We start from the raw sequence: 17,040 nt of genomic DNA, 5'->3' as shown, positions 1-17,040 counted from the left end.
GGGACGTTTCAAAAGTTACCACAATTGTGTTTTACTATGTTGCTCCATTACCCCAAAATCCTGTCCTTCACTGTCTCAACAGCTCCCACGTGCTTTACACAGTACATGTTGAGCGACTGTCTTTGATTACACTGCAGCTCATGTTGGGTCATAGGCTTCTATAGCAGTGGTGCAGCTCTCAATATTAATTTCCTCCCATAATTAAGATGGGACTTAGCTTATGGGAGTCGTGTCTTCGTCTAGGCATCTTCAACCACTTAGCCACACAGACTCCAGTAGCTGCGCAGATTTTCTGTTATCTATTTCGTGTCAACACGTATATAACTGAAATGTAAACACCAGTCTAGTATGCTTTTCAAAGCGATGAACTCCAAGTGAGATCCCACGAACCGCGCACAATAAAATCTTTTCCATATTTGACGCCTGCGATGTTCCGTTTGATGCGCTCGAGGAACTCCCTTTACCAATTACCTCGTTGTACTACTTCGTGGCTGACAAGTTGTTACATGGGTTTATGCTCACGTGGGTTGAAGTGCCATAGTAATTTATATTCACTGAGGTGGCGAAAGTCATTGGATACCTCCTAATACCGTCAGCCCCTGGTAACTGAGTGGTCAGCGCGACGGAATGTCACACCTAACGGCCCAGGTTCGACTCCCGGCTAGGTCGCAGATTTTCTCCGCTCTGGGACTGGGTGTTGCGTCGTCCGTATCACCATTATTTCATCTTCATCGGCACGCAAGTCGCCGAAGTGGCGTCAATTCGATAGACTTGCACGAGGCGAACGTTCTACCCGACGGTAGTCCCTAGCCAGACGGCATTTCCATAACCTCCTAATACCGGGTCACACCTCCTTTCGTCCGGGGTACTGCAGCAACTCGACGCGGTATGGACTCAATAAGTCTCCTGTAGAAATACTGAGTCATGTTCCCTCTATAGTAATCCATAACCGGTACAGGATTTTGTGCAGGAACTTACCTTTCAATTATGTCCGATAAATATCAATGGAGTTCATTTCAGCTGATGTGGATGGTCAAATCATTTGCTCGAATTGCCCAACATGTTCCTCAAATCAATCGCGAACAATTGTTGGCTGACGACATGGCGAATTGTCATCCATAAAAATTGCATCGTTGTTTGGGAACATGAAGTCCATGAATGGCTGCAAATGGTCTTCAAGTATCCAAACATTACCAGAACCTAGTCTATTCCATGTAAACATAGCCCACAGCTTTATGGAGCCATCACCAGTTTGCACAGTTCCTTCCTTGTTGACAACTTGGGCCCAAGGCTTCGTGTGGTATGCGCCATACTCGAATACTACCATTAGCTCTTATCAACTGAACCAGGGTACGGTTTCCCAGTCGTCTAGGGTCCAATCAGTATGGTCACTAGCGCAGGAGAAGTGCTGTAGACTTTATTAGCAAAGGCACTCGCAGCAGTCGTCTGCTGCAATATCCCCATTAACGCCAAATTTCGCCGCACGATCGTCGTGCATCCCACATTGATTTCTGCGATTATTTCACGCAGTGTGACAACTCGCGTAGACTGCTGCTCTAGGTCGTTAAGTGAAGACCATCGGCCACTGCGTTGTCAGTGGTGAGAGGTAATGCCTGAAATTTGGTATTCTCTGCACACTCGTGGCACTGTGGATCTCAGAATACTGAATTCCCTAACGATTTCCGAAATGGAATGATCCATCCGGCTAGCACCACCTACCATTCCGCGTTCAAAGTCTATTAGTTCTTGTCGTGTGACCACGATAACGTCCGTAACCTTTTCACATAAATCACCTGAATACAATTGACAACTTTGCCAGTGCACTGCACTTTTCCTTGTGTACGACTTCGTACACAGCGGTAACGAGAGGCGGGATACAGAGTGGTGCGGCAACTGTAGTCGTAGGAAAGTTGGACAGGAGCAAAGATGATTGGCGAACAAGTTATCGCAGTAAGCAGAAGATTTATTTAACTTCTATTTTGCCAAACACACCAAGAATCATCACAAATAATGAAGCCAGAATTAGGGTGCAGCTCATACAAAAGCAACTAGGATGAGGCTCGCTGTACCGCAATGGAGTCGTAATGATGTGGCTACAAGTGCAAGTGGCTGTTTGTCTGCCGCCGGCCGTCCTACATTGAGGCGACAGAGGGTGCTAGCAGTTCGGAGTGACTGGAGGCATGTGTCTGCGGGTGCGCACTATTGGGTCAGCCATATCCCGCACGATCGCTCTCGGCGGGGTCAGTTGAAGATCCGTTGCCAACTGTGGGACGCCTGTGGGGTGACACTGATACGTGACACACTTTTATATCTCCTGTTTGTGATACTACCGCCATTTGTACACTACTGGCCATTAAAATTGCTACACCACGAAGATGACGTGCAACAGACGCGAAATTTAACCGACAGGAAGAAGATGCTGTGATATGCAAATGATTAGCTTCTCAGAGCATTCACACAAGGCTGGCGCCGGTGGCGACACCTACAATGTGTTGACATAAGGAAAGTTTCCAACCGCTTTCTCATGCACAATCAGCAGTTGATCGGCGTTGCCTGTTGAAACGTTGTTGTGATGCCTCGTGTAAGGAGGAGAAATGCGTACCATCACGTTTCCGACTCTGATAAAGGTCGGTTTGTAGCCTATCGCGATTGCGGTTTATCGTATCGCGACGTTGCTGCTCGCGTTGATCGAGATCCAATGACTGTTAGCAGAATACGGAATCGGTGGGTTAAGGGGGGTAATACGGAACGCCGTGCTGGATTCCAACGGCCTCGTATCCCTAGCAGTCGAGATGACGTCCATCTTATCCGCATGCCTGTAACGGATCGTGCAACCACGTCTCGATCCCTGAGTCAGCAGATGGGCACGTCTGCAAGACAACAACCATCTGCACGAACATTTCGACGACGTTTGCAGCAACATGGACTATAAGCTCGGAGACCATGGCTGCGGTTACCCTTGAAGCTGCATCACAGACAGGGACGCCTGCGATGGTGTACTCAACGACGAACCTGGGTGCACAAATGGCAAAACGTCATTTTTTCGGATGAATCCAGGTTCTGTTTACAGCATCATGATGATCGCATCTGTGTTTGGCGACATCGCGGTGAGCGCACATTGGAAGCGTGAATTCGTCATCGCCATATTGGCGTATCACCCGGCGTGAAGGTATGGGGTGCCATTGGTTACACGTCTCGGTCACCTCTTGTTCGCACTGACGGCACTTTGAACAGTGGAAGTTACATTTCAGATGTGTTACGACCCGTGGCTCTACCCTTCATTCGATCCCTGCGAAATCCTACATTTCAGCAGCATAATGCACGACCGCATGTTGCAGGTCCTGTACGGGCCTTTCTGGATACAGAAAATGTTCGACTGCTGCCCTGGCCAGCACATTCTCCAGATCTCTCACCAACTGAAAACATCTGGTCAATGGTGGCCGAGGAACTGGCTCGTCACAACACGCCAGTCACTACTCTCGATGAACTGTAGTATCGTGTTGAAGCTGCATGGGCAGCTGTACCTGTACTCGTCATCCAAGCTCTGTTTGACTCAATGCCCAGGCGTATTAAGGCCGTTATTACTGCCAGAGATGGTTGTTCTGGGCACTGATTTCTCAGGATCTATGCTGCGCGAAAATGTAGTCGCATGTCAGTTCTAGTATAATATATTTGTCCAATGAAGAACCGTTTATCATCTGCATTTCTTCTTGGTGTAACAATTTTAATGGGCAGTAGTGTGTATGCATGTGCATGTCGGTGTCCCATCGATTTTGTCACTTCAGTGTCTTAAGTACGCAGTACACATTGTTCAACTGTCTCCCTACGTCTTTGCAAGTACTGTATATGCGTTTTTCATCTATTCTAGAGCGCTAATGGCAGTTGTACAGCCACCTTGGCTTCACCACAGTCACGGTAGTTATGTTGGCCAGTGGAGGGTTCGGCTGTCCCGGATGCTAGGGTCATCGGCCCGAAGCTGCTGCGGGTCGCATTCGACAGGTCCGATGTCGGGGTCGCCGTGTTGTTAGAGCCGCCTCGGCGCACCTCCCGGGCTGGCACCGCTCCCATCGTGACAAATCGCTCTCCACCGCTCACTGGCAGCAGGCGCAACCACCGGCGCAGTCAACGACGCGCTAACGAACGATGGCCAACCGATATATGTCCGGCGATCTGGAGGCGTACAGGCTGCGCGTTCCGTGTTCGCCCGGTATGAAATATGTGCGTATTCCCCCACGTGGAAACAGCTGCGTGTGCTCATTAGGCCTTTGATGACTACGGTACTGAAAGAAGATTCACTGATACAGCAACTTTTTTTTTCAAATCCTTTCACATATCTCACCGAGTTTGTGTGCGCCAAGGCATGATAAGCTCTTGAGATGAATTACGGAGGAGAGCTTCCTCACTAAGAATGACGTGCCATTCATCACTCCATTTCATGCGTCCTTTATTTGTGGAATACTCCTCACTGATAGAATAAATTGTTGTTACTAGTCAACAGGAACACGTGTGTAGCTCCTAAGTAAGTTCTGTGTCCAGCCACTCTGAAAATGATGCTATAAAGAGACATTAGTCCGTAACCTGCCTTTTATCTCCAGTGATGTACTGGACACATTCGGTCTGCGTCATTGGGATTACTGATTACCAACTTTCTGAATACAGACTGGCAAAAACTGACCCACCTAAAAGCTCAGTACCTCTAGAGTTCTGTCCAGTTCGCAGATTTTTTGTTGCATCGGCACTGTTTGCTTCCGCGCCAGAAACTCGGAAAATTGAAGGTGTGCAACGTGCATGGTGCTCAGGTTATCACGGAACACTACATTAAGGAATGTGAGCACGCCGTGCAGCTCGCTGTAATTGGACTGTTTAACACAAGTTCTTAATAGTTTTCTTTTACCTTCCCACGTTAGTAATTTTACTAAATTACCTACATACAATAACTTTGCAGCAACAAGTCATTTGAGTGAACAAATCTTCTCTTGGTAATGATATATACATGTATATATTCTGTTCTCTCTCTCTCTATTTTGTGGGTGGTCAACATCGTTTTCTTTTTCCCTTTGGGATTCACCTCGATACCGCTCCAACTGTGTTTCCTTCCACTTCCATAATTTTTCAGTTTTATTCATTTTCAATTTGGTCTTATCTTGAGACTCAAGCACTTCGTCTCCAGTACATTGTCGGTGTACTAGTTCAATGTGAAAGTATTTAGTATATTAGCCAAGGCTATGGTTGTCGGCAAGGTTGTCCAGTGCCATCTCAGTTGTTTAAAATTTATCTGGAAGTACTATTACAGACATGGAGAAGTAAATATAACAGAATCAGTAAGTCAGAGGAAATGACAAACTATACTCTCACCCATTCGGTGATGAGAGGTGCTAACTGCTCAACTTAGAGACGACTCTTGCTATTTGCTAAGGAAGATAGTTGAAGTATAAGACAAATGGGGTTTAAAACTGAACACAAAGAAGATGTGGTTAAAAACAGCATAAATAAGATGCTGTAAGTTTTTGGTATTCAGGTCTAACAAGGAATCCCTTGACTGTGAGGTCGCAAGTTCAGTCTTCAGTAACGCTCATTTGAAAATGGTGTGTCGACAATTATGATAAGAAAAATATTAACTGCTAATGACTCACCATGTGCATCAGGAGAGCGACAAACAAATGAGTGTCGAGCAGGTGCAGAGATCAAACTTCTATGTGATGTATGTATTACACTTCACAAAACTGAATCGTCGGCATTCAAGAAATGTTCAAAACAAACCATTAACTTTCAGCTTGAACACCGAGTCAAAATTGGCGCACCACTGTGATCACGAAGGCTCGTACCAACAGGATCGAAGGCGACCTCCTTTGGAGTTACAAACCTGCAGGACTTTCAGCTAGGTATGCACTCTTAAAAAAGGCATATAGAATTATATTGATGTAACGGGGTGATGGGAACTGATGGAATCTGGTCGCATGCAGCCGAATGCGAAACAACCTCTCGCTTAGCTTATCGCGAAATTGGCTAGCCTTTAAGGCGTAGCTGCAGACAGTGCGATAATATGTTTTATAAGCGTGGAGAGAAGCGAACATCTAGAGACTAAAATTGTCTAGTGGTTCCAGGTGATGCGAACAGCAACGTCACACACTTTTCAGGAAGAATAGTTTGCTCTAAAGGAATATGATGTTTATACGCAGACCAGGAATCAAGCAAAAGCAAGTTATTTTGACCAGCTGTTGGTCAAAATCAGTGCTCTTACGATAGTTATAGTTCTTCTACGCCCATTTTGCCACTCTTGCTTGCTGTGACGTAAATATTCCCTATTGCCCTTGCTAGATCACGCACACAAGAAACAATCGTAGAGTCACAGAATCTCCAACTTCTCGCAGCACATTAAATAACTTTCTAGCCAATTTATCCTTCTAAATTAATAGTAGGGCATAATTGTATACGAATGCGTCATGGTACTGATTTTAGTTGATTTTGATACAACTCGCTTGGTACCTCTAATTTTCAGTCTTTCTCCCATTTCCTCTCCAAACCCCATTTAGTCGGTGTTGAAAACAAATTCCTTATCGAATGATGTGATGAGTTTCTTTATCTCATCTACAAATTTTCGGGCCAATTCCGAGGTTTGCTGTGCATCCTCAAGGCGACGCTTTCTTTGAAATTTCGTTATATTACGTCTTCCAATTCTGTAGCACTATTTGAAGTTATGCAACCATGCATTACTTCCCTTGAAATTAGTATAAACTACACTCTTGGTCATAAATTAGGATAATTGCTGAATGTGGTGCCACACAACGTGGCATTACACAAATCTGGCGCTAATAGCATAGGCACAAAGGGAACACACACGACACAGACGTCCCGAAACACATGTGCTACAAAACACCACTGTTTTCTGCGCATGTACTCCAGCATCAATATGGGATATGATCACCATGCCCACGTACGCAGGCCGCACAACGGGTTGGCATACTCTGGATCAGGTTGTCGAGCAGCTGCTGGGGTACAGCCTCCCATTCTAGCACCAGTGCCTGTCGGAGCTCCTGAAGTGTCGCAGAGGTTTGAAGACGTGCAGCGATACATCAACCGAGAGCATCCCAGACGTGTTCGATGGGGTTTAGGTCTGGAGAACAGGCAGGCCACTCCATTTCTCTAATATCTTCTGTTTCAAGATACTCCTCCACGATGGCAGCTCGGTGGGGCCGTGGGCTATCATCATCAGGAGGAAGGTGGGACCCACTGCACCCCTGAAAAGGTGGACATACTGGTGCAAAATGACGTCCCGATACACCTGACGTGTTACAGTTCCTTTATCAAAGACATGCAGGGGTATACGTTCATCAATCATAATCCCACCCCACACCATCAAACGACGACCTCCATACACGTCCCTTTCAAGGACATTAAGGGGTTGGTATTTGTTTCCTGGTTCACGCCAGATGAAAACCCGGCGATAATCACTGTTCAGACTATACCTGGACTCGTCCATGAACATAACCTGGGACCACTGTTCCAATGACCATGTACTGTGTACTTGATACCAGGCTTTACGGGCTCTCCTGTGACCAAGGGGTCAGTGGAACGCACCTTGCATGTCTGTTCAGTTGCCTGTAGACTGTGTGTCTGTAGACAACTGTTGCAGTGGCTGCGGTAAAGCCCAGAGCAAAGCTACCTGCAGTACTCCGTGGCCGTCTGCGGGCACTGATGGTGAGATATCGGTCCTCTTGTGGTGTTCTACACTGTGTACGTCCCGTACTGTAGCGCTAGGAAACGTTTCCTGTCTGCTGGAACCGTTGCCATAATCGCGAGATCACACTTTGAAGCACACAGAGGTCCTGTGCTACGACCTGCTGTGTTGGACCAGCCTCCAGTTGCCCTAGTATGCTACCCGTCATAACGTCATCAATATGCGTTATTTGAGCCATTTTCAACACACAGTCACCATTAGCACGTCTGAAAACGTGTGCACACTTACTCGCTGCACCGTACTCTGACATGTACCAACACACCTCTGCGTATGTGGACTGCTGCCGGCGCCACCGTGCGACGACCGCAGGTCAATGCACCACATGGTCATACCCGAGGTAATTTAAACCTGCAAATCGCCCACCAGAGCATTGTTTCACCATGTATCAGGATTATACTTAATTTATCAGCATGAGTGTATGTCGCGACTAGTTTGATGCCTATGACGTTGTGCGCCACTATCATGAAGTTCCTGTACATTGTATCGAGCATCTTTGAAACGCGCATACGCCAGTTTTTGTTACAAGCATGCCTTGTTCTCCCACAAAAATCCGTAGTTTTTCGTATGAACTACACGGCCATACTGCTGGGACTTATTCGAAACCTGTTCATAATTTTCTTTTTTTTACTTTGCTGCGGATAATCTTCCACGTACTTAGATCCGTTTAGTGCTTTTATTACATTTCACTGGAGGCGTGGTTTGTGGCTCCCTGTCCGACAAGGATGATGACCTGTTTAACTCAACACCTGTTTCACTATCAAATTCACTTGTTAAGCCCATATCGTCATCATTGTACTCGTCATGTACATTGTCCGCACAGTCGAGTGTATACGGCACCGCAAATTCGACTGACTCATCTTGCAGAAACGCTAATATTGCATCTTCCACTTCCTTCTCACTCCGAGAAATCCCTTGGGTTCCTTTCTGACAAAATGTCAGCCTCTATAATTGATGTTGTAGGCATAGTGGAATGTCTTATTTGTTTATCGTTGGCATTTCTCTACTTTGTGTCAATGCCACTTGCACTGTTGCACCGTTATGAGTTATTCGTCGACTAGGCAGTTCAACTACGTTCCGCGGCCTCTTGCTGTCCTAGCCATTGGATACCTCTTGTTGCCATTAGCAGCTAATATTATGCTTACATGGTGGACAGTGTGTGGGGCGTCAAATGCCACGAACATCAATGGCCGTTTGTGACCTCGCACTCAATGGGTTCCTTGTAAGCGTACTACTGTCCCCTCGGCTACAGCGTGGTCGTCAGTGGAAACACCTCAGCTCGATCAAAAGAAAAAGTTCTTCTGCTATGACCATTCATAGTTTTCACTCCAGACTTATTACAGGCGGTAGGTCGTTGATCCTTTCTTGAATTGTTCACAGTGCATACCGATGGGGCAATCGCACATTGTGATATATATGAAGAGCAAAATAGTTCTTCGAAAACCTTACTACTGATGTACGTATAGCGGAGTGCTTTCCAACAATGTTGCAGTCTGGATACAAAATCTTGGAAGATATAGTATAATAAAAAAATATTTAGATATATGAAAATAATGAGATTAATTTTTCAGCGCTCGCACAAGCACGATAAGCTGGGCTTTGCCTCTAAATGGGTTCATATTAGTTCTGCATGGACGAAATAGTCTTTCTCTTGTTGTAGATTTGTGCTTACCAATTAATAATACTACGTCCGATCGCCATATCCGCCTACAAAACCTTGACCGTGTCCATGATATGGGGATTGGATCTTCATGATAACTCCGAAGTACACAGGTGGGTTTCTTCGATTCATCTATATTACAGTACTACTCGGAATAATAACTCAGTTTTTCACTAACGAAAAACGAATGTATTATTTGTTCTACAGTCATCAAAAATACTGACTTTTCACTTAATCTCATGACCAAAATGTCTACCGCCGATTGCACTCTAAAATAATGAGTGTCTGCCTTCGTTCATTAACAGAGCGCGAATCTTTCCTCTTACCGAAGTACATCTTATGTTTTTTAACATTTGAAAATCAAAACTACATGACGGTAGGCGCAGTCTCTACGCTGGGCTACCGCTTCACCTTTTCTCTTTGGCTTTGAAGAAAACGAAAACATAGAAGCAAGAAATGCAATCACAAAGATCATAACATCAAATGGTTGCCTCGCACGTGCTCTGCTGGGATTATCCCAAGAACACGTAGCAAATACACATGTGCATCGGATCTCTATGTATCAAGCATTTGTAGAACTCCATTCAAACGCAATATCTCGTCACTCGATACAGTCCCGCCATAGCAACGTAACAGTTGTCAGTTCGCTAACAATCAAAAAATGGCTCTGAGCACTATGCGACTTAACTTCTGAGGTAATCAGTCGCCTAGAACTTATAACTAATTAAACCTAACTACCCTAAGGACATCACACACATCCATGCCCGAGGCAGGATTCGAACCTGCGACCGTAGCGGTCGCTCAGCTCCAGACTGTACCGCCTAGAACCGCACGGCCACTCCAGCCGGCGCTAACAATCGTCGATTCGTAGACTGCCGCTTGTATTATCATGAAATTACGGCCCAAACTCCATTAAAACAGTTGTGTCAAATAGCTGCTGCCAAAACAAAAACGTAACATTAGATAGCTAGTGGTTTGATGCTAAGCCCTTTCAGGCATTTAAACACTACTTCCATAGAACGCGAGGTTAGTGCCGTAAACTGCACCAGCCCGCTCAGTCCACGTACCACAAAAGTATTTGGTATTGACAAAGTAGATCACGGATGAGAGGCCATATGTCACTCCAACGGATGCACGTTGCCATCACTAGGTGAGGTGCGCTGATGAACAGATTGCTCCGAAGCTGAAGCAGGATTTTTACTCTGCCCCCCCCCCCTCCCACCCCTCACTGCCACCTCCTTCGTCTGACACATTGCTCCGAACGAGATGCAGACCCCAGGGATGCGTTCTGGAGGCATCTCTGCTGTGCTGTTGCTGTTCTCCGCCTGTGCCTCTTCTTATTCGGATTACATACAGATTTCCAGACCTTACCAAGGACCTAGTCATCACCACGATTGATAGCTGTTTCCTTACTCGTATCTCGATAGATTTTTTTAACCCTGCTACTATCAGTTAGTATTCTTTTGTTTTACTGAGTACCATTAGGGTCTCTAAAGACCGCAAGTAATTTACACCGGGCTTATTCGCAGTAGTTAATTCTTTTAATGAACTCACATAAAAATAAACGTATCTGAATTGAAAAGACAATATCAATGCGTATAAGAATGTTTAGATGTTTCCTTCATCCGTTATCTTAAACATCCTTACATTTAAAACAAAGTTGCTCTGAATGCTGGTTACAGACATTAAAAAACATCCTCTGCTCTTTTCTGGACGTTTTCTATCAACGGAAGTTTCGCACAGGGAGCACATTCCGCGTTTTGCCTTGCAGATGAGGTGAAGGAACTAGGTTACACTGAGTTCTGTTTTTCTGTACTAGAGACGTTGCCAGTTCAAGAAAAAAATCTCTTCTTTTGTAATTGGTTTCCTTCTTCCAGTCTGGGTTTGAGTTCAGCGAAGTTATGAAAGAATTTCGGGCACACTAATTTTCAAAATATTATGAGATAGCCCTGGATCATCTTCTTCTCTTACGTTTCGTAGTGTAGGTCCTGGCTAACTTGGCCATTGTATCGACACCTGACTTATTTGAATTACAGTCTAGGATTATAAAATGTTTTGCTGCTTCACCTTTATCTATTTAAACTTTGATGTACATAGTATACAGGAGCGCCACTATCTTATCCTCTTTTGCGCAACTATTGTAGCTGATTCCTGGAGTCCGAAGAGACTTGAAGCTGCAGTTCTTCCCTTTGCTACGACAAGTTCTGCAGATATTTCTCAAAGATTTTTCCTTATTGTTCAGAGAAGATTCGTCTGTTTTCATCCTAATTCCTTTGCCAACCTCAAACTTGTGAAGAAATTATTTCCAGCACTCCCGGATAAATTTTCTGTGTTCCTAGATTCCTTCTTACCTGATTTACTTCTCTAACTTGCTCTTCGCCTTTTTCTGTGTACGCCTGGAGCTTTGTCAATGCAGGCCATATCTTGATGCCATATTGCGGCTTTTGAGGGGATGTACTGGCGAAAAGGACACCTGCACTAAATGTTACCGCTCGTTTATCGACCGTAATATTCTCGTGCGGTCCGTATATATCATGTAATGTGCTTATCCACTGTGCAAATATATCTCTTACAGGAGCAAATTTGTCATGCCTAAGGTTCTGTCGCCACTGCTGTGCATAATTGAACCGAACACAGAGTGATATTCGAGGGCTATACACAAAGTACATTACGTTTTGGAATTAAAAATAAATAAAGTATTGGAATTTTTTTATTATATACAGATGAAAGCCACACTTGAATACTACTTTTCTACATAGTTACCTCTTCTTGAAGCTGCATAGCCAACCACTTCTTCATTGCTGGGAATAAGTGGAAATCGCTTGGTGCCAGGCCGGGACTGTACGGCGGATGAGGAAACAACTCCCACTTAAAAGATTCGAGAACTTCACGAGTGGCATTTGCCGTGTGGTCCCGAGCGTTGTCGTGAATCAGCAAGATCTTTGAGCCCAGCTTTCCCCTGCGCTTGTTTTGTATTGCTCTTCTGAGGTTGTGCAGAGTTTGGCAATACCTTTGAGAGTTTATTGTAGTGCCTGTTTCCAGGAAATCCACAAAAATCACACCTTTTCTGTCCCAAAACACAGTCATTACGTGGTTGAAGGCGCAGGCGGCCGAATTTTACGACGAAGGAATTTCCAAGCTCGTCCATCGCTACGATAAGTGCCTTAATTTAAATGGCAACTATGTAGAAAAGTAGTATTTAAGTGTGGCTTTCATCTGTATATAATAAAAAAAATGTCCAATACTTTATTTATTTTTAATTCCAAAACGTAATGTACTTTGTGGATAGCCCTCGTATCTGCGAGGTGGGTCCTAGCCACAGAAGTATCGAAAATAGGTCGATCATGCTCTTTGTTTCATAAATTCACTATGTCCTCATTATAAACTGTGTACCCGACTGCAGGTAAAAGCAGAACAACGAAGTAGTCAAAAGTCTTCTCCATCAAGATCTGTGAGTTTGTTCCCGAAAGTAATGCTGTTTCCTTCGTTGAAGGGGAAAAAAATTGGTCTCGTCGTCCACGTCCTGGAGACGCAAGGGATGTCGACCGGTCGCCATGTCATCCTCTACGTGTTTTGCGGATGTTGTATGGATGGGAACGTGGTCAGCATATCGTTCTCCCGGCCGTGTTGCCGACTCATCAGACGTTATAGCCACTACTTCCCATTTAAACAGCTCCTGAAGGGGCATCACGAGGCTGAGTGCACCGCGCACCAGTCCTCTCACTAGGAAAGATCCCTTGGCAATACCGGGAATCGAACTCGGGATCTCCACACGTTGGCCATCTATGCTCACCACAGAGCTGTGGTGGAAGACACTTTCTTTCTTGTTCCACTTCAATATATTTTCGAACATTCTGGGCTTAATAAGCAATTCAAATGCTGACTGCAGAGAATTTACATTCCTTACATTATCCCATGTTAGGCATGGAATCGTCTTCATGCTGTTCTGTTCTGGCAGCCTCCTATGTAATCTAACAGAATTTTTGTCCACTTTTCTTTTCCATTACTGAAGCTGAAAACAATAGGATTACTATTTTACATATTCACTTATATTATTATTATTATTATTATTATTATTACTGCGGTTGTAAACAAGTGGTAGGCGAAATGTACAAGCATGAAAACATTCTTATTTGAGATGTCGTCAACACCAGGAAAAGTACTTTACAAATTTCTAGCATTATCAGCAGAATCTTCTGCTGATTCACTGCCTTCAGAAATAATGGCGTCTCCCCATCATCTTCAGATAGTATTTCACTTAATTCCCCTTCTTCATAGAAAAAAACCCTTGTATTTCAGTACTACTCAAACGTATTCTACTAATAATGTAATTCCACTGCACGATGATGCAAAACACTAACAACAACTAAGTTAATTCAAAGCAACAGCTGAGAGAAGAAACCCTAACAATGGGCAGAATAACAAACAATATACACTGTTTTCGTGGTTGCAGGTGTTTCGCATAACAGCTGTTCTATCTACGTAACAGTCCCCATTCTATTTTCAAAATGTTACATTCAACGAACAGAAAATAAAGAAAAAAGACTTAAACTGGGTCATATTGAACCCAATGTAACTCATCGTCAGTACAATAAACATGAGTAAATTTTAATCTGATGTAAACGTCTGAACAAATCATGATTGGATGCAATTGACTCAGACGGTGAAACCCATGTATTTTGAAAATAATAATTTTAGAAGCAAGGGTGATATATACCTCTAATGTGCTTGTGGGGCTAATTGGGCCCAGCTGTGCGATGAAGGTTAATGACGCAATCTCAGAAGTTAGAGACTTGTGTCAGAATACTAGAACTAGGGATACCATTTTATGCGCATAACAACAGCACACAACAGCAAACTGAAAGAAAAAAACCTGACGCTACTTTCCGTTAATGTGATGCCAGCGCCTATAATGTAAAACTACTGATTCAGTTAAGCGCGTCGTATAAACTACAGAGCCGCCCGGGATTAGCCGAGCGGTCTTAGGCGCTGCAGTCATGGACTGTGCGGCTGGTCCCGGCGGAGGTTCGAGTCCTCCCTCGGGCATGGGTGTGTTTGTCCTTAGGATAATTTAGGTTAAGTAGTGTGTAAGCTTAGGGACTGATGACTTTAGCAGTTAAGTCCTATAAGATTTCACACACATTTGAACATTTATAAACTACAGAGTTTACACAGTGTTGTTTGATAAAATTTAAAGGAATTTGTAAAAACATATGATATAGCTTACAAAACAGCCTCGAAATGTTCTTTATAATGCCACACTCTTTCCCTTTACAAACTTTTCAAAACATAGTAGCTGTACTTTCCAGGTTCTTTTGTGCTTTTAATCAGAGGATATGCCAAGCATTTTGGTTAATCAACGCATCTGTGATACGTGGTCGGCATAAAAAAAAATCATCCCAAGCCATCAAAATCTGTGATATAATGTTTTCACATATTGAAGTACTTTTCTTTCGAACATAGAAGTATATTTTGTACCACCTCACTGCTATAAAGGCATCCGGGCAGTCCGATTCCAGTAGTTGTTTCCTTCTTAAGTCACACATATTTAGTGACTAAGAAATAAAATGAAGTAAACACCATTCAATGATTAGGCCTAAAGGCTGTTCCGACTGGCCGACAGCTGCCCATAATCCAGTATGAGGAGCGATCGATAATCGTTGGAGATGTGATCAGTATGTCGCCACTCCCTCCAGCCATTTTGCCAATAAATGAGTGCTGATGGTACTGTTGCTTCTTTATTCGAGCAGAACCTCAATTTTCCTCACAGGGATTGGCTGGTCCCAGTACGAACGAAAAAAAGGTTACTACCATATGCAATAAATCGTTACAACACTGTCTGTGCAGTAACTGTATATTGATAACATAAGCTTTGAAACTTTCTGGCAGATTAAAACTGTGTGCCAGACCGACACTCGAACTCGGGGCCTTTGCCTTTCGTGGGCAAGTGCTCTACCAACTGAGCTATCCAAGCACAACTGACAACCCGCAAAGTTCCCGAGTTCGAGTCTCGGTCTGGCACACACTTTTAATCTGCCAGGAAGTTTCATATCAGCTCATACTCCGCTGCAGAGTGAAAATCTCATTCTGGAAACATAAGCTTTGTATGATCTCGCATACATAAGAGTTGTAAAATGTTACTCGATGCACAGTCGAATTGCTTTAAAACAAACTGATATTATTTAATTCAGACACAATGTAGCTTCTCATTTTTCATCTCGCCGCAATTTCCGCCAATGACGCAGTCAACCACCGTCCGTCTTCCCGCGCCCTGCTGTCGAACAAACGCCACTCCAGTGGTTGGATGCAGGTTGCTCTGCGTGTAGGTTGTTCACCTGCCGTCTCGTGTGGGGAACATGAAACATAAAACGAAAGACCAGTTCTTATGCTAAAGAAATAGTCCTAGAACAAATAAAACATTTTCTTTATTTCCCTTTGTGATTCCAGGGGTAGTGTGCAAGTATCGCACTTTACATTTTTTTCACACTACAGTGATTGCACTGGGGACAACTTGAACACAGTGATAAAATCTTCTCGGGTTGACAGCCGAGTCAATGCGTTGTTCTCCAGCAACGAATGGCTCTGAGCACTATGGGACTCAACTGCTGTGGTCATCAGTCCCCTAGAACTTAGAACTACTTAAACCTAACTAACCTAAGGACATCACACACATCCATGCCCGAGGCAGGATTCGAACCTGCGACCGTAGCAGTCGCACGGTTCCGGACTGCGCGCCTAGAACCGCGAGACCACCGCGGCCGGCTCTCCAGCAACGTTTCAGCAAGCTTCTTACTTGCCATCTTCAGGCGAGGTGTCGGGTTCACGTCTTGTCCGAATCTCTATAGCTGAGTAGCTTCTGGAGAGTGCGGACGCGTGTGCTGGGCTGCGCCAGTACTCTCCCTCTTCGTTGCTACTCAGCCACAGGCACCCGCTTGCGGTAATCGTCGCTGATTGTCCGTACACATCAAGCTGGACAGTTCGGCACTAAGGCTTTCGAGTTCCTGATTTTATTACATCGGGAGCGGAGTTGCGAGAAGATTGCGGCACAGGCTGCTGATTTATCAGCGGCTTGGGAGCAAAATTGTCGTTGCGTGTTGCGAGCTTCGGCTGGCGCGGTTTGGTGCGCGTCTTCCTGTTGCCGCTGGCCACTTTGGCGCCTGACTCGAGTACTTCATCGCTGCTGCAGATGCACTCCATCTGCTTCCCCGAGGTGTAGGGCATTTACACGCCAGGGCCTGGACACTGGCCAAATAACCGCGCGTGGTCGACGTTAGGTTCAAATGGTTCAAATGGCTCTGAGCACTATGGGACTTAAAATCTGTGGTCATCAGTCCCCTAGAACTTAGAACTACTTAAACCTAACTAACCTAAGGACATCACACACACATCCATGCCCGAGGCAGGATTCGAACCTGCGACCGCAGCGGTCGCGCGGTTCCAGACTGAAGCGCCTAGAACCGCTCGGCCACACCGGCCGGCGACGTAGACGTTAGGGTCAGTTCGGCACCGGATACGAGTAACGGTGCCAATGAAGGTGACGACCGACACTCTCTGGCAGCTCTTTGCCTCCTTTTCCCGTTCGAGCATGGAAGATACTGTGAGACTAGTGTCCAGATCCGGACGGACAGGGTTCACAGTCCAGGCT

The sequence above is a fragment of the Schistocerca americana genome, chromosome 1 (assembly GCF_021461395.2).
Source record: "Schistocerca americana isolate TAMUIC-IGC-003095 chromosome 1, iqSchAmer2.1, whole genome shotgun sequence".
Classification (NCBI taxonomy): Eukaryota; Metazoa; Arthropoda; class Insecta; order Orthoptera; family Acrididae; genus Schistocerca; species Schistocerca americana.
The sequence above is the reverse complement of the archived record's forward strand: the minus strand, read 5'-3'. Positions refer to the sequence as shown.